The sequence below is a fragment of the Lactuca serriola genome, chromosome 8 (assembly GCF_051521515.1).
Source record: "Lactuca serriola cultivar US96UC23 chromosome 8, Lser_US96UC23_V15, whole genome shotgun sequence".
In the NCBI taxonomy this organism is placed as follows: Eukaryota; Viridiplantae; Streptophyta; class Magnoliopsida; order Asterales; family Asteraceae; genus Lactuca; species Lactuca serriola.
This window is the reverse complement of record NC_136415.1, coordinates 202,834,784-202,854,807: the sequence shown is the minus strand read 5'-3', so window position 1 is coordinate 202,854,807 and position 20,024 is coordinate 202,834,784. Positions and strand designations below refer to the sequence as shown.

The 20,024-nt window shown below is 36.0% G+C and overlaps 1 non-coding gene across 1 annotated transcript; it reads right to left on the bottom strand.

Moving 5' to 3' along the window:
- Positions 1–6,224: 6,224 nt before the first annotated feature.
- Positions 6,225–6,331, bottom strand: LOC145071560 (small nucleolar RNA R71). Its single transcript, XR_013690567.1, has one exon. It is a non-coding gene; the product is annotated as a small nucleolar RNA R71 (small nucleolar RNA).
- Between the last annotated feature and the right edge of the window lie 13,693 nt (positions 6,332–20,024).

Genomic DNA, 20,024 nt, shown 5'->3' with positions numbered 1-20,024 from the left:
GCGCTATTGGAGGAGGAAGGTGGTGGAGTGGCATGGTGGCGGGATGAAAGCGATGGAGTGGCTGGAGGTGATACCTAGAGAAAATCATATGCGGTGTGTGTGTGTGTGTGTGTCACCATGTTTTGTACAAAGAATTCGGTAGATTGAGGCGGTGGTAATTTTTGAGTGGAAGAGAAAGACCGTGAAAGACAATTCACCAGTTGTTGTTGATGGCGGTGCATCGTTTCCATTTCCAATCCGTTAGAAATGAACAAAGAATCAAGGAAACATCAACAAATAATCAAAATAAATGAAGAAGAACACACCAACCTTGAAAAAGAGAAGAACACATCCGCTTGAACCATCGTGTAGGGTTTTCTAGATAAGAGAGACATATACTACCATGGTTGTGTCTTTCTTCTACTAGAGAAAAAAAAGAAGAGTGACATAATTTGTTTCTGATTTCCTATTCAATCAAATACTTTGACGACCGTTTCCCTGGTCGATTGGTAAACATCTTATAGCAAATGTCGACAACCTCGCAGATGATTGAAAGTATTTGAGTCGGTGAAATACGAACAAAAGGCAACCTCCAAAACAAGACGGATAGAAGGTCAAATACGACGACGAATCGAACCGCAGTGGAGATTGATCGTTCATTGGTGATTGTGGTCACGACTACGGGTAATAGGGCACCAAAATTCGTCTTCAACCTCCGGTGGAACACACGGTAAGCGAAGGAGCAAGGACTTTTTTGGGTGCTGAGAGAGAACTGCATAATCAAATAAAAAAGATGAAGATTAATAGGAAGGCTCTGAGGCGGTGAGGCGATGGAAGGTGATGAGATAAGAAGAAAAGAAACAAAAATAAAGTGGTAAAACTATAAAAAAGAAAAACTTTGGTGGGAAAAGTGTGAAAGGACAAAAAGATACTATTTGTAAGGCTCCTCAAAATTACTGTTATATATAATTAGGTGGGTTGATGTTTGCAAAATGTTATGGTCCCACCAATCCACCAACTCCGAAAAAGTCATTGGTATCATTTTTATTTATAAATTTCAAAAATATCATATTTATTTAAAATCTTTTTTTAATAATTTATAATCATTTTTAAATATTTTAATTTATTATAATTATAAAAAATAAATGAATTGGTCATATTATCGCTGATTAGCATTGTTGGGGTTTTTGATCTTTGAGTCATTTTGTTTAGATCGCATTACTTTAAGGTACAAAAACAAACCACATGTGACAACGATGAAGCTGTAGTGTTAGCTTGATCTTCCACATGTGACATAGGTTTGAGCTATATGAAATAATTTATATCCTATTTTCTTGCCAATGAATCCATTTTTTATGTCATATCAGGAGATACAAATTGAATACGTGGTTAAGTCACTGAATGACTATAAGGATACTCTAAGAGTGGTTTAGAAGAACTAAGGGAATGTGTGACATCCCCGTTTTTACGGCCAGAAAAGACCGATTTGTTTATGATTATTTAAAAATCAGAGTATTAATTTTGAAGAATAGTATTGCGGAATTTGTTCCCAGAAAACATGATAAAGATGTTATCAAAGCGTTTCCGAAGAAATGTATTTAATTTATATTAAAACATTGGGATGTCATCGTCAATACAAAAAAATAAGCATAATGAAATATTACAAGCCTTACAGTAATTAAACTAGTGTCTTAATACTCCATTAATCTCTAAGCAAAATGTATCTTTAACATCGCTACTTGTGATACAATAAACTACGTGGGTCAGGTTGGGAAACCTGGTGAGTAAATAGGGATATCAATCCCACAAGGTTATATATATATATATATATATATATATATATATATATATATATATATATATATATATATATAAGTCGCAATATACAATTTCACATCATATAAGATTTTCCACCCCACCCTGTCGATCCTCACAATGACACAATCCATACTCTCGGATCTAAAATGAACGACTTTACCTAATGCATACTCCCAGATCAGGTATATCTAATCAATGTTCTCGGATCAATGACAATAACTATGCCTACTCCATACTCTCGGACGAAGGACGAATGGCTATGTCTAATCCATGCTCTCGGATTAATGACAAATGACTATGTCCTCTCCATACTCTCGGACTAAGGACAAATGACTATGTCTAATCCATTATTTCGGATCAATGACAGATGACTATGCCCAGTCCATACTCTTGGACTAGGGACGAATGACTATGTCTAATCCATGCTCTCAGATAAATGACAAATTTTAAAGTTCTACCCTCCATGTATATCTGACTCGTACTCATAAGAAGATACTACAAGATATTCATCTTAATTAATTTAGGATTATTCTGTATCATAAATCATAATATATTATCAGATATGCTCTTAACACGTATTTCAGGCAATATAAAATATTTCACAGATAAACATATTTTTAATACTTTAATTAATAATTGTATTAAAATCATGTTCATGAAAGAGACTATGCACTCACTTGTTAAAGTGACGACTCGAAACTCGGGCAACGCTTTGCTTCTAGAAACTGTCTTTTCCTTTCACGAAACCTAATATTATCATCACTAAGTTTTAGTCTAATATTTATTGCGACTAATTGTTAGTCTAGGTTCATCATTAACTCAAAGTCTATTTTCATGATCTATCAAGTAAGGAACAACCAGGTAGGATAGTTGGGAGGCAGAACCATTTCAGCATATAACTTTTCTGAAATCCAACAACTAAGCTAACGTGACCATTCTAGACACCTCTCCCGTAAGTAGATCAATCAATATAATGACTTTGAATCACTGATAAATCTTGTTTATAGGTTCATAATAACGATAATGAATGTAAACATAAGTTATACTTAAAGTAAGGTAAACATAACTCAACTTACAAATGGTTTAGCAAGAAACAGGGCTCTGCGCGGGCAGAACTTCTGAGCCGAAATCTCTTTTTCTCGGGGCCTTCAGACACTCTGGGATTCACCACTAACACCTAGGAGGTGCTAGGGAAAGAGTGAAAGGCTTAGAGGGTTTGGGGGTGTTTGGGAGAGAGTTGGATAGAAAGGTGTGAGGAATTGAGTGATTTGCACCTTTTATTATAGGCTGTCCAGGGGCGATTTGCGTCATGAAATTTACCTTCGCGTCGTGACCTTGCTTAGGCACCACGGCTTCGCCTGGTGCTGACACATGGCGCAAGACACAGGTAAAACAACAAATTTTACAAAAATCATAACTTTCGCATATGAGCTACGTTTTTGACATTCTTTATATCCACGCGTAGGTATTGACAAGATCTACAACTTTCATTTAGGCTCTGTTGGCTAATTTTAATTTATTTTTAAAGTTATATTTTAACAGGATTAGACGGTTAAAGTCCGTTAAAAATTCATAACTTTGTCGTCCAACGTCCGTTTTCGACTGTCTTTATATCATTGAGCTGCTAGTAACGAGATCATCAATTCTCATTTAAGGTTGTGTCGGCTAAAATTCGATAGATCTAAAATTTAATTTCCGGGTTGTGTATTGCTACGCTAAATCTTAGAAAATTCATAATTTCCTTTAACGAAGTCAGATTTGGACGTTCTCTATATGCACGCTCTTGGTTTAACATCTACTACGACCTTCGTTTAGATAGCTAAGGCTCAAAAGTAATTTATCAAAAATTCACTTTTTCGCAGAGTCATGCTGGTTTAATCGCAAAACTTCAACGGGTCATAACTTCTTCGATGTAAGTCAGATTTCAACGTTCTTTATATTTACAAAGTCAGATTTGGACGTTCTCTATACTATAACTTTGGTTAAGATTATTTATTCTAAATAATTTTCTATCAAAAAGTCATTTTTAATGCTTATTATCTCTAAGTTGACTAGCCCGAATCTGCGGCGTTACAAAATGTATATGAGATAAATAGTTGATATTGCCATATTTATACATGTTTTTAGGCAATATTGATTTACATTTTTATTGATATTTTGGTTATTTGCATTGAATAATGGTACTTATAAGCTTATATTATATTTTGCAGCCAAATAGAAGCATTTTTGGAGAAAAGGACTAAAATTGACAAAACATGAAACTTTGGAGGCTTGAAGAAAAGAAGAATAAAAATTCAGCAAAAACGCGTACTCATGACGTGAGTTGGAGTATTCCAGAAGATAGGCATCAGAAGGAAGAATCCTTGTCAAACACGGATAAGTACGTACTCATGACGTGAGACATTATTTCTCACGACGTGAGCTTGGAAAAATCAGAAACTATTTATATCCTTGCTCATTACGACTTGGGAGATTTTTTGGCTGCCTTGGAGGGTTCCTAGAGACGAATTTCATACGGAAAAGAGGTCTGGTAATTGCTTTCAACAACCAAAGGAGAAGAGAAGTTCATATTAGCTCAACTTAGTTTGGTACTTTAATCATGCTTTTGAATATGAGTTATTTGAGTTTACTGGCTAGTATGTCCAACTAAATCTAGTTGTTTCTGTTAGCTAGATGAAGTTGGAACTCATGGTGTAATACTTTAGCTTTGATTTACTAGTTGGTTAAGACTTGTGTTAGACTGATTTAACCTAGCATGTTTGATTTGATATTTATTTGCTTCGATTTCTTATTCTATGTAGTTAGTGATCATTAATCTACATGAATTAGAATACCTGGTAATTTAGTGAACATTAGATTATTAGAGCTAAGATCAAACCAATCTTAGTTAAGCAATTAAACCATTGAATTAGGTTGTGCTAGAGAACTCATATTATGACTATCAGTGTGTTTTGCAAATCGATCTTACATAGCTCCAATCCATTAAATAATTGATTATGTGTTAACTAATGTGTGAACATACATTGATCTACATGAATTGATTGAATATTAGTAAATTTGGAATTGAATTGCTAATACTTTATTAATTGGTAACCAACAGTAATTGTCATAGCTAATTTATAAGCCATCGAGGGAAAGCGGATTCGAACTAACATAAATGTTTTGTTAATTGATTGAATTTGTGCTAAAAGATTAAGTTCATCTAAACTTGAAAAATTAGATAAAACCCCCATCTTTGCTAGATAATTAGGTTAATTTAATAGTAGATAGGTTAATTAGTCAAAACCGTTCCCTAAGATCAACAACTGACTTACCCAACTATTCTATAATTTGACTAGGTACAATGCCTAGGTGCAATTTAGTTAGTTAAGTTAGTTAGGTTATAATATAAAATAAGGTGTAGCTATTTGCACGCATCAAGTTTTTGGCGCCTTTGTCGGGGAACGACTTATTTGATTGTTGATTTATTTGCTTTAGGTTGATGGATCCTTTTTGTGGGGTAAAACCTGTAAAAAGTTACTTTTTCAGCTTAGGTTTTTGCTTCAATACTAGACTCACGACGTGAGCCTTAAGCTCACGACGTGAGTTCAGTAGTTTTTACCTTTTTCTCCGTTTTTCTTTTCTGTTAGTTTTCCTGCGACAACATGAGGTGGTGACCTTTACCACGTCGTGGTGGCCAGTTAGTACGCTATTTTTATTTGGTTTTTGTTCAGTTTTATGTTTTTATTTTGTTTATTTTGCAGAAGTTCATGACCAGAGGAGGCAACACACCTTTGGTACCACCACTTGGAGATCCAGAGTCGACCCTTCACAAAAGGAAGGATAAGAACGTGAAAGAAAATCAAACACCAAAGAAGCCATCTTTCAAATCAATTTCTGGAATAAAGTCAGGGAAGAAAACGGGAGAGTCAAACACACCTTCAAAGGACAAGAGCACAGTTGAAATTTTGGATCCAATACCTAACTCAAACGAATCTAAATACGAATCCAAGACCGAGTTTGGACTATATACGAGTGAACTCGAAGATGAGCTAGAAAATGAAATGGCAAACATTGAAGAGATGTCAATGGGAGCTTACAAAAAGCGAATCATAGACGATGTTGGTCCGGGGTTAGTACAGCCTGAAATACCCGCCACTGCTACATTCGATCTGAAGGGGCACATTGTTAATGCATTGAAGGATGTTCCATTTTATGGAAAAGATCATGAGGATGCTTTTAAGCCTTTAGATGAAGTCAATGACATTGTAGACTATTTATATGTCCTGAATGTTAATAGAGATACTGTCTTGCAAAGGATGCTACCAGTTACTTTCAAGGGAGCTGCAAAGGACTGGTTGAAAGCACTTCAACCTGGTACAATCACTACTTGGGCTCAGATGCGTAAACAATTTTTAGATCAATTTTGCCCACCGTCCAAGATAGCTAAACTCAAGAAGGCGATAGCCAGTTTTGAGCAACAAACAGGGGAGTCACTTTACGAGGCATGGGAGCATTACAAAGGATTGCTATGGAATTGTCCTCAACATGACCTTAACATACACCAAGAGGTATCTATATTATATGACGGGTTCAATGTCATGACACAACAACTTCTTGATTCTCAAGGACCTCTTACAAAGAAGAATCCAAATCAGATCAAGGTGTTGGTTGAAGAATTCGCAAATCACTCTCGTGAGTACCACAACCCAAAACAAGATGGAGTAAAAGGAAGTGGGGGTGCGCATTCTGAAGAAATGATTGCTATGATTGCAATGTTGAATAATATGGATCGGAGATTGACCCAAATGGACCAATCAATTCATGCAATTAGAGTTGTGTTGGGTTTTGAGCATTCTAACACTCCTATGGTGTACATGCAACCCTATAAACCATGGATCTTTTTTTTTCTCTAAAATACATGCAAATAAGAATTTCCAAGGTTTACATCCTAACTAGCATGGCATGGGGAACTTGAATCATAAAATTACTAGTAGAATGACATACCTTTTAGTAGTGGTTGATTGCTTGGAGTTTGAGAGCCTAGCACCAATAGTGTGGATGCCTCAAATGGAAATCACAAATCACCACAAACTTTGGAAAACTCTTGAGAGAATAATGCACACTCTTGAAATCGGCCACCACTCTTGTTCACACACGACTAGTGCCAAATCAAGTGCCAAAGACTCCTTTATATAGTGTGGATGATTAGGGTTACATCCATGTAAACCCTAATACCCATGACTCTTCCTTTTAAAGGATCCATGGGTTAAAAGCTCCATGGACCATCCATGGACTCCCATGCAAGCCTAGCCCATACTCACTAAGCATTAAAACAAAACATTATAAATGCAAGAGCCCATATTTAATTAGTCACCTTTTTATCACTAAATTAATTCTTAATTAATTTAATATCAATACTAATTAAATAATATGATTTCATATTAATATATTATACCTTATAATATATTAATAAATCATAAACATACTATTCTCAAAAGATTATCCATACAAATTGTTCGGGTGAAGTGCAACCAAATGGACCATGCTGGGTCGGGTCAAGTGCATCTCAAATATTGTTATGGACTTAGACACCTTATCCAACAGTCTCCTACTTGGATAAGTCTAATAACTATATTTGTAGATATGAGTTCAGGAACCAACCGGAAATTGTAGCTCTCAAAACTCTGTTGAACTATGAAGCGCCATTTTAGATAAGTGATCATATAATCCTCTGTTCTCAAGATATCTCGGACAAATACATGGAACAACGTCGTACTTATTGTCCAGCAATTCGTTTCCCGATTTCCGATTTGTTTGACATAGAACTAAATTGAACACATCAATTAGGTTCTGACCGGGCCCGGTACATAGTTCAAAACAAAATCATCGAGGGACCCAGATATCGCTTCTAATCCTCCAAGGACTAAAAGGAACAGATAAACTTCGACTCATATGTTTGTTCTACTACTTGTTGAATTATACACAAAGGCACGTTTTATAACATCAAGTTACTGATGTGTTTTCATGCAATCAATGTACAACCAACTCATAGGTAACAACTCATATCTCTAGGTTTGAAGACTTATATGGTATTACCATCTCACGATCAGTCGAGATAAATTCCATGCAGTGATACAAGTGAGCATGGGTTAAATCCAATACCCAGAACTTATGAGCACTCATGAATGTTGTAGCAACTCTTATTATGTCTAACACCTTAGACATCTACAAGCCCAATTAATGACAGTCTTGATTCATACCTACTTCCAACATATGACTGACTGTGGAGAGTTTAAATAACTTAGTCATTCGGAAAGAATAACATAGTTACTATGGAAGTCAAAACATGCAAAGTGAAACACAAGAATAATTGAATCCAATATGGTCTCAACACTTATGAATATAAAGAAAACACCTTTTATTCATCACCATATTGAATACAAATTATTCTGTTTCGATTTATCAACGTAATACTTGAATTAAAACAATAGTTGTCCAATGTTCCAAGCATGTACACCATGTTTTCTAAACAATAGTCATGCCATACTCCAAGTATGCAAACTATGTTTGTCTATGATCCTTACTTTGTGAAGTAGGTCAACTGAACATGATTCCAATGATGCTCATTTTACAATCCCAAATGCTTACCGTAAATGTAAGAATATCAAATTCTTGTCATTTACTGTAATCTGTTAGATTTTAAACTCATATGCATTGATCCTCTTGCAATGACTATGCACAAAAGTCACAAAGACCTGGCAACAGACATTACAAAGTACTCTAATGGAGATCAATTCCATGGAAACGAAGTCTCACATTCAAAGTACATTCCTTTGAATATCCTTCTTGCATAAAAGTTTCTAACTTTCTCATAGATTCTTAAAATCCAACTCCCAATATGGAAAACATTTCCATATTCCCATTTTGACTATCACTTCTGAACAAGAGCTACCTCTTTTTTCAGATTATGTCAATATGGCCCTTTCCAAAATTTAACATCATACTTCCAACTATCCATGAGAAACCAATCTTAGGTAAACCTCAAATTGTTCTCGACAATTGCTTAATCATTTCAGTCATATCTGGTTCTATTCCCTTTTCCTTCTTAATGCTCTAGGCATTCTGAAAATTTAGAACGGGTAGATATTATAGCACATGTGATCGATCCTATACCCGAAGTGTATGGGACACGATTCATGATGTCTCACATAAGGACATGATACTAGATCAGTCTTTTGCTACAATATTTTTATTTGCCATGTTTTCAAAAAATCGACTATGAAGAGGGATGTCGTAATCATAATTGAAATTTGAGAACGCAATATATATAGAATTCCCTTATGTTGAACCTTTCCAAAATAAAACACACACACACATATATATATATATATATATATATATATATATATATATATTCTTGACTAAAGATGATTAAAATCTCAATCCAAACTTTTAGGATTTGAAATGAAGTATAATCTCCTCTCCCTTAATTATAGCAAAACAACCTTTCCCAAGCGAAACTTTTGCTTTCTATAATTAACAATACTTATCATAATTGATTATGTTCCCACTAGCATAATAATTATTTAGCACAACAATTATGCTCCCACTAGCTTTGACATATACTGAGAAATCGACTTCTAGAAATCAATACTTTATTAACTTTCATCACCAAAGTTCAGATTTCTGATACGAGATGCTTCGACAAAACTTTATCTAAGCTTCTCAGACTCATACATCTTTCCTTAGATAGCTCACATGTGTGTCTAAACAATTATGAAGTGGGATGCCGTAATCATAGTGTTTAGACCTTTTTTTCCATTTCTCACAAGTCCATGTTAGTGTGGCAGTTAACCACACACGCTCCACTAACGACTTTGAGAATGCAAATATCACAATTGCTATCTACTTAAAATCTACTTAGTGAAAGCGTTCCCTCACCATCATTTTCATGAATCGAAAAGAAACTTTATGACACTTAGATTTTATGGTGTATGTGTTCCTATCCATGTGAATTTGTCAAAACCATAATCACAAGACAAGGTTAGTGACAAACTCAAACTCATATGAATTGAACTTGATCAATCTTGATTTCTTGCCTCTTGGTAGCAAAAGGGCCCACCATTGCTTCCATGTTGTTATGCACACAATTAAGAACTCACAGAACTCACATACATAGTCAACTTTACCGGAATAGGCACAAAAACAAGAATTATGTCAACACGATAGGTTATAAACCTCAAGTCGTGTGCTTGCGTTAAACTATAGGTTTTATCCTTGATTAGTTATTGAAACTTTCAAGACCTTGAAGACTCCCACTGTCCTCTTGACATATAAGTTTCTCTTTGTCAAGAGCCATTCCTTGACAAACGAACAAATATTCAAGAGTTAGTGCGAATTCTTATCAAGATAAACACTTCACCCAATTGGTCTCAGCTGGTCTTTGTTTTATCCAAGACAACACAACTTACCAATTTCAAATGTTCAAGAGTAGAAAACATTTTACTGTACATTTGATAAGTGTTTTAAACCCTTCTTTATGTCACTCAAGGTTACCATCTTGGAGTATAACTCCAAGGATTGTTTTGGAATGGAGTATGATTCATCTTCTTGATTTTAACCATTCCAACAATTCATGAATCCTCTTCTTAGCCATACAAATGCACTAAGAATTCCTTATAGAATCAAATTGTGACATGGTTCCATAATCATTAAGATGATCATAAAGCATGATAATAAAGTACTCTCCCATCTTTCAGAATTAGTCTTAACTTTCCAAAAATGAAAATTCTCATTCATCATGCAATACAACCTGCATGATTCCAAGTTTCGATCCAATTGAAACTTGGGTGATGAGAATCTTTCCTTATTTGGTAAATTTAGACACTACCACAGATGAAAGAATCAAATTCATTATTGCTAGAAACATACAAACATTAACTTTCCATAAATGCCATTGCAAGGAGATATAAAATAAAGTAAAACAAAAAAGTTATTTATTTATAAAATGCAGAAAAAACTTTTTCCTTACAATGTCACTTTAAATAGAAACCATGCTATTACATATTTCCTAGCAATCTATCATAACTCCTAAGTAGTAGCTCAAGAATCCGATCTTCGAACCATGCGATTGAAATCCATCTTCGCTATCAGATTCAACATACTCTTCTTTTAAGCTTCCTTCCCTTTGCTTGATCCTACAAAACATTAAAATGCAACCTAGTCACATCATGTATTAAGAATCAACAATTAGGAACTTAACAGAGTTAGATAATGGACTTACTTGAAGCAGAACCATACATTTTGACTAAAGATCTCAGGTAGTCAGGGGAGCTTCGATTCCAATGTCCCTTTCGTTGGCAATAGAAACACACATGCTCATTTGAGCTAGCATATAGAGCAGTCTCATAAATGGCCTTTCTCTTATGATCATCACTTTTGACCATGGCCAATTCCTTCCCTTTAGAAAAAGGAATCATTTCTGGGATGTCCATGTCAGCTTGGGAGGCAGACCTTCCAATCAAATTTGCTTGACCATTGTGCCAAATCATTGTTGATTCAACAACAATTAGCAAATAGGTCAGATCTACTAGGGTCATGTCGAGATCTGTCACATAGTAGTCTTTAACAAACTCACTATATGAATCTGGAAGTGACTTAAGAACCCAGTCAATAGCCAAATTTCTTAGGAACCCGACACCCATCATTCTTAGCCTGTCAATGTGTGCCTTCATCTCCAAGACATGTGCACACACTTGCTTTCCATCCTTGTGTTTACTATCCAATAGGACTTGAGTGAGTTTGAACTTTTCAAGTCTTTGAGGTTGTGAGTCGGGGAGAATAATTGGAGGAGGTGGAGGAAGTGAAGCATGATGTTGTGGGACATCATCTTCAAGAGGAAAGCTTGTTCCAAGAGATTTGGGAAGATCATACTTGTCTGAACCAGACATCTACAATGGGAGAGATTCAAGTTAGTTGATTTAAAATCCTTAATATAACACCCAATATGAAATATTAAGGCTAGGATCCAACACAATATTTTATAACTTGGAAGAGGGATGTCGTAATCCAAGCTATAGAATATTTGAAGGTAGGTGAATGACGATTCACCAATTCCCACCATGAAAAACGAAATAAAATTAGGTTTTAATTGGTTTGAAACTCCTAGATCTTTTGAGATTCACTGAATTTTTCAATAGCATGTTTCAATCTCGATTGTGCCCTTCAGACTTTGTGACTGGGATGCCGAGGATTGGAAAACAAGGTGTTAATAACCATGCAAATTCACTTGGTACCCTTAATATTATCACCTAATCAATGTGTCGGTTAACCACACGCGCTCCACCGATCTATGATAAACATTAAGTCGCCCTTTTTCATCCTTACTAGTGCAAGTTAGTGTACCGGTTAACCACACACGCTCCACCAACGACTTGGTAAGGTACAAAGTGTAAATTTCATGGGTTAGCACGCAATTCACATTTTCCTAAAGTAACTAAGATTGGGATGTATAAAAGGTTTAGTTACTTTATATTCCTCATTATACTTCTAATGAGAATTATAGTCCTTGTCCTACCTGTTCGACTCACGACCTTCCACCAGTCAAGGAAGCGGTGGGTGAGTGTGGACACCCATTAAGCTGCCATTTTATAGGCAACAACTTTATACCCCCCTTATAGACCGACTTCGTGAATGAGGCCTACTAACGGTAACACTTAATTGCTCTTATACATATATATATATATATATATATATATATATATATATGTATATATATATATTATTAACTTATAATACTATAAAGTATAAAGGTTGAATTTTAACTTTTAAAACTCTAAGGGTTGGAACTAAAGTGTGTGTCAGACTTTACAATTTCCAAAACTTGAGGGAAAGTTTTGAACAATTCAAAAACTTTTGGATTTTTCATAACTTATGAGTTTAATTAAGGTTTAAAAAAAACTTTTAATGAAGAGACTCTTGGACATCCATAACTTGAGGACAAGTTATGGAGTCCATAAAACTATTTATGATGAAAAAGACTCTTCAACTTGTGTAACCTATGGTTTTTAATGGGCTTTATAAGAAAAACTTTTGGTAATCCATAACTTGTGGACAAATTATGGATTCTATTAAAACACATCAAGATCAAGAATTAACTAACAAACAATTTGCAAATAATTCCTATGATCTAACAAAACTCATAAGTTCATGAACATCCATATCAACAATTTTAAAAATCATATGAACACATATCAAAATTGAAATTTTGATAATAGCCTTTGAAATTGGATTAGCATAATCATTACAATATCAAAAAACAGGTTTTGTAAGTCCAAAACAGTTTAGTGTAATGATTCTAGTCCAATTCCAACTTAAAAACTTGAAAAACTACACTCTGGGCCTCCTACTCGTCGAGTACATGAACCTACTCGTCAAGTAGGATGAAGATATGCTTGGACTTGTGACAACCGTTAATTTCCGGTCAAGTCAAAGTCAAATAAAGTCAACAAGTCAAACCGGACGACTCAATTAACCCTTGTGTACTAGGGTTTACGTTATGTAATTACTGTACAACTCGCTATTCTAATGAGAAATCATCAATTGAAAAGTTCGTATATCTGGATTTCCTTAACCTAAAACTGTGGTAAGTAATGAACCAAACCGATAAAACAATATTGCATATTCATCGGAAGTGTGTAAGATCCTTAAACATGGCTTAACGGGGCTTACTGACCTTGCGTTGCGAAGCCAAACACTCAAAAAGGTCACAAAAGAAGCCTCTCCCAATCTCTTTCACTCTATCTCTCTTTATTAAAAATCTCTCCCAAATCTTTCTCAAAAGTTCCTTTAACTTTTTGTAATCATTCGGGTCATCCCGACCCTTAACCGGGTCGAAAACCGCTTAAAACGGGGTAAAAATGAGTAAAATAGCTTTTAGGAGTCGAAACCCTCTCTTATGGAGCGAACCCTCCTAAGAACCGAAGGTCCCTATAGGGACCGAACTGTTGAAGAACTAAGACCACAAGGACCGAACCCAAAGCTCCTGCGAACCGAACCTCCTCTCGGACCGAACTCTACCTTCGTCTTCGCTCCATTTCGGGTCGAAACCACTTTCGGTCCATTTCGCTTCTAACCCATTTCGGCCCATTTCGCCTTCGGTCCATGACCAGAAGGGACCGAACCTCGGCCCAGTACCGAGAGGTCTCGCAAAAAGGCCCAAATTCACCCGGTTTTCGACTACGACTTCGTTTTAGGCCCGTTTTTAATTATTTTAACATGGGATTTTCACCCAAAATTATATTTTAACATTTAAAGCCCCGTATTTCATTATTTACCCCGTTTTTTAGTGTAAATCTTATCCAAGAAGAGTGGGTGAAGTACTTGAGGTGAACTTTTGACTTTACTTTAGTTTATGACACAAGCAACCACCCACACGCACTCCATGACCAGCCCACACCCCCACCATACCTGGTCATTCATCGTCCTTTTCCCATCATTTCCCAACCCCATTCCTTGTCTAAGGCTGAAATCTATCCTCTCTCCTAACACTCTCTCATTTTCTCATTCTTCCACCAAAGATCAAACACATTTTCTCTCTCTCTCTCTCTCTCTCTCTCTCTCTCACTAAAATTCGAGATTCAAGGGCCTTCTTCCAAGCTTTTCTTCCACTTTTGGTAAGTATAGTCATCCTTCATATAATTATTTCACTTACTTATACTCCAATCATAGTTTTCTTACACAAACTCTATCATATTTGTGTTAGATTCTCGAAATCTTTAAGGCATCTTCTAAGTGTTCTTGAGTAGAACACTTCTTTTCTTCAACATTTACCCACTAAGAACACATAAGGTGAGTTCATACCCCTATATTTTCATGTTTTTCTTAAGTTTTAAGGGAGAGAATACAAGTTAAAACACCAATAACACAACTAAATTCATCCAACAGCTTTCATCAGAAAAGTTTAACTCCATTCATGGACTGTTTTGGTCAACTTAAACATTTTATTTTTCAAAACTGTATTAGGTGCAAATAGTTCAGGGTTATACCTTTAAAATGACTACTTTCACATCTCCATACGATTTTTCTATAATTTATGGTGATTTTTCCAAAACTGCCTATCATTTCAGAAACGAATTCATACCAGTCTGTGAATATGAACATTTTAACACAAGTTAAAAGCTTCCAAAATCATAATAAAAATTATGAATAAACTAAACACATTTTATGAACTCTCAGAATTTACGGATTCAGTTTTCGACTTCGTAAGATTTTTGTATGGTTTTTCTAAAACAGTGCAGAACGGTTAAAAACTAGTTGACAACTTATAACTTTCATAACACTTTGTATTATGTTGAGCAAAGTGTATAACAATAAGTTCTAAATATTGAATGTATTTTCTTGTTAGTTTATCATCATAAACTGAAATTTAGTCATTCATGATAAGGATTCTTCATTCATTCGAAACACATATAATAAGCTATAATAAGCATAGTTTATGGATTTTTACTACATGAGAAAGGTTTTACTCTCAAAACAAATGGGTTTTTAATATACTACATAATAGTAATAGTTTATGGACTCATAGCACTAATGTATTTTCATAAAAAGGGGTTCTTTTACATTACAAACGTTTTTGAAAAACTATAATAGGTATAGTTTATGTATCATTTACATTTCAGACTTATTTACCAAAGGTGTTCAGTTCAGTTCACGTAAATCTGTTAATGAATAAATTTGCGAGACATTCGCTTCGTGTTACCTTCATAGTAACAAAGTCAAAAGTCGTGTAAATTGTAACAAGTGTCTCTTGTAGGGAGAGTGTGATAGTTGTGTATAGATCGATATTGGGTCTGACAAGCCCGCACCTGAGCTTCATGCAACAACTAGACCAGAAGGTCTGAGGTGACAAGTGTCATTTAAGTTACGACGCTTGAAGAACGTCGTATTACGAGGCCGTCTGAGTCTTAGCATGGTTATAATAGCTCACTTATGGTATTAACAAATCATAATATTTACGGGTTTTACTTTTAAATTAGTGAGTTATGTCAATTTAACTCACATGAATTACTTTAAGTATGGAAAAATACTTGTATATTTCGGTCTGGACATCTAAGGCTACATAACTTTTATAAGGAAAATATTGGATTTTCTTTGGAAACATATTTCTATTAAAACTACATTCATCTAGAATTGTTAGGCTTCAGCTATAATTGCTAAGTGTATATGCTAGAGTTATATAAGAATCTAGTCACAATCGACTTAGAATTGGTGGGCCCGCCTTACTTCTTGTTCCTTGTTTGGTTGTGGTCCTAGGGCAGACCCATTATATTCGACGGTTTATTTAATTTAAATTTTATATAACTCATATACACTGGGTGATTATAGAAGGAATCTACGGGTCTTCCTAGGGTACATTATCGCATAACATAGGAGCATTCATTTTACACTTAATAAAGAAAATATTGGATTTTATGGAATCATATCTGTCGCTTTTATAAGGAAAACAGTTTCTTCCTCAATCAAAACTCTTATGAACTGACAAACTTAATTGTTGACACTTTTCAAAACTACTTGTATTCTCAGGAAATCAGTGAAATGGGAAAACAACAACATTTTGAGGATGGGACGTTAAATCGTCAAACAGTTCATTTTGTCATCATAATGTAATTGATTTCGAAACACGTAAACTTACTATGATGTAACTTTTTCAATTATATTTATGATGGTTGTATTTACTCTGAGCACTATTATACTCATTGTTGTGATACTATACATGAAGTCCTCCACCCCCGGACGTTTCCGCCATCCTTGGTTTGGGGGTGTGACAGGACTCGTCGAGTCCCCCCATGGACTGGGCGAGTCCATTATCCAGACATCAAGATTTTTCGATTTTTTAACAGTTTGCATCAAGTATTCATGAAAACAACCCTTGTCACACCCCCAAACCAGAACGGCGGAAACGTTCGGGGGCGGAGGACGTCATATTCAGTATCATAACAATTCATAGAAAGGAAAGTACACACCACCATAATATAAATATATTTGAAAAGTTTACATGATTGTAGATGTTACATGTTTGCAAAAGAAATCAAATACAAAATGGTGATCCAAAATATGTTACTAACACCAGCGCGTTAGTCTTCAGAAGTAGTTGCTACCTGGATTAGCGGTTTCCTGAGAATACAAGTTATTTCAAAGAAAAAGTGTCAACATTTAAGTTGGTGAGTTCATAAGTGGTGTTTTGAGAAGATGTATGCCATTCGAAAGTGTTTGTATGTTTTCCAGAAAATGTAGTATTTCAATTGTAATGAGTTATGATTCGTGTGTTGAAAATGAATGTATTAGATCCAGAAAATCCCATATTTTCCCTAATAGTTGAGATATGATTTGTTGTGTTTTCCAAGAAAAACCCTTATTTTCTTATAAAAGTATGAAATGCATATGAATGATCGTGATATAAGTTGCAACTAATTGTACCGAGAAAATCCCTTATTTTCCTATTAGTTGTTTGGTTTGTATACATGAAAAACCCTTATTTTCCTGACATAACTGGCAGTCTCTAAGACCGAAAATCGCAAGCAAACGACGTGCTTGTAAGTTGTGTCATAGTTTTACATAGTAAAGCTATACGAAGATCGCACTTGTTAGATGAAGAATAGTTTTAATAGCTACTCGTTCATAAAAGCATAATACCATAATAATTGTATATCCGATGAGTTTTATAACCATACTAAACATAATATGCCTGTAGCGACGTTCTTCAGGCGTCGTAGCGTTATGACAACTGTCACCCCAAAAGACGGACTGTAGCTAACAGTCAGGGCGCGGGATCATGACTTCCCGTATAGATCTATACACATTTGACACGTTCTCCGAACGTGAGACTCTGGTTATAGACAGGACTTGTAGCGATACCTTTTATCAAAAAGGCAGTGTTTGAAGATGTACACGTCTCATGGATTCTCAACTAAGTCTGTATTAAAGTAGTAGTTTGTATGCAAAGTTTATCCTTTTTCACAATGTTTGACAAAGCATAAATCATAAGTTCTTTGAATGCATAAAATGATTTAGTAAAGAATGTTACCCTTGATATGATGTATTTGTATGCAAACGTATAAATAAAACATATTTCTATTTATAAACATATTGTATCCCAAGAGGGTAAAGTTGTGTTGTGAGGTGTTTTGCATGATAATGACCTCATAAGACAGTTAAGACAACAGTATGAAAAGTATATAAAAAGATCGATGTTTCACACGATTTTAGTCGTGTGTTTACTTGTATTCCCCCCCTAAAAGAGTATAAAAAGCATTTAAAAACGCATTTAAAGTGTGCTTGCAGGGGTATGAACTCACCTGATAGTTTGAAGATAGCGAGATGGAAAACCGGACAGAGTTTCGTCTCGGGAAACGGATTTTCCTCGGGACTCTCGGGAATCTCAGGAGTAAAATCGACCCTCGGGACTTGAGCAAAAAGACCAGAGCTTCGGGTTTGAACGGGCACGGAAAACGAGGCAAGATTGTGAGAGAGAGGAGAGAAATGAGCATTTTTCTCGGAAGCCCTCGCATCCTATTTATAGGAAGGCTGAACCGCCTCGGTACGCGGGGCGTACGCCCGTACGCAGCGCGTACGCGTACGTCATGCATGACCGAAGCCTCGACTGCCTCGGCTTCGGATGGGATGGGTTGCTGGGTACGCGGGTCGGATGGGACGGGTTGCTGGGGAGACGGGTCGGATGGGACGGCGGGTCGGACGGGACAGCGGGTCGGACGGGTCGGATGGCTCGGATAGGGCGACGTGGACGATCAGAGGCCAAGTCTCTCGGGTACGCGGGGCGTACAGGGGTACGCAACGCGTACCCGGATGAGGACGCTGACTCCTCTTCGGATAAGGTCCGAAATTTTGATTTAAATAAATATATAATTTATTTAATAAACTTCAAAAATTCATATCTTCTTCATACGAACTCCGTTTTCGATGGTCTTTATATCCACGCGTAGGTGAGACTACGCTCTACAACTTTCGTTTAGACTCTGTTGGCAAATTTCGAAATTATTTTTATTATTTATTTTATAACTCATCGTGTTTAAGGAATTTCTTTGAAAATTCATAACTTCTTTATCTGATGTCGGTTTTTGCCAGACTTTTTACCGCTGAAATACCATTGTCGAGACCTTCGATTCTCGTTTAGGTCATTCCGGCCAAAAGTCGCTCGATCTCCGATTCGAGTTTTTAGCTGTCTACTGCTATATTCGGATCTTGGAAAAATCATAACTTTCTCATACGAAGTCAGATTTGGACGTTCTTTTTGTGTACGCTCACGGTTTAATGTTATCTATAACTTTCATTTAGATACCTAAGGCTAAATGCTATCATATTGAAACTTTGCGTTTTCCGTTTAATCGGTGTTGTCGGTTTTGTCGGAAATCTTAGAATGGTCATAACTTCTTCGTCATAACTCAGATTTTAGTGTTCTTTATATATTTGGAAACCTTAAGACGATATCTACTACATAGTGCACTCCAATCAGAGCTTTTGAATAATTCATTTATCGATGATATTCCTATTACATTCCAAAGAGGTTACAAGACTCGATTTATAATGCCCGGAAATAACGGGTTGTTACATCATTCCCCCGTTAGAGGGAATTTCGTCCCGAAATTAAATACAAGATAAAAGTTTTAGGGGCTGAGGAAGAGATGCGGATACTTCTGTAGCATTTGGTCTTCCCGTTCCCATGTGAATTCGGGTCCTCTCTTAGCATTCCATCGAACTTTTACTATTGGAATGCGACTCTGCTTAGTCCGTTTAACTTCCCTATCCATGATCTCGACGGGTTCATCCACAAAGTTAAGATTTTCGTTTAACTCGATTTCATCGAGTGGAATTACAAGTGTTTCGTTGGACAAACACTTTTTCAGGTTCGATACGTGGAATACTGGATGCACTTTGTTAAGCTCGATTGGAAGTTGGAGTTTGTAAGTCACTGGACCAACTCTCGAAATGATTTCGAAGGGTCCAATGTACCTGGGATTTAGCTTTCCACGCTTCCCAAAGCGTATCACGCCCTTCCAGGGTGAGACCTTCAGTAGTACACGGTCGCCAATCTGGAATTCCAAGGGTTTACGTCTCCTGTCGGCATAGCTCTTTTGCCTATCCCTTGAGGACTTCAGTCGTTCTCGTATTTGCACGATCTTTTCGGTAGTTTCTCTGATGATCTCCGGACCAGTGAGGGTGCTATTAGG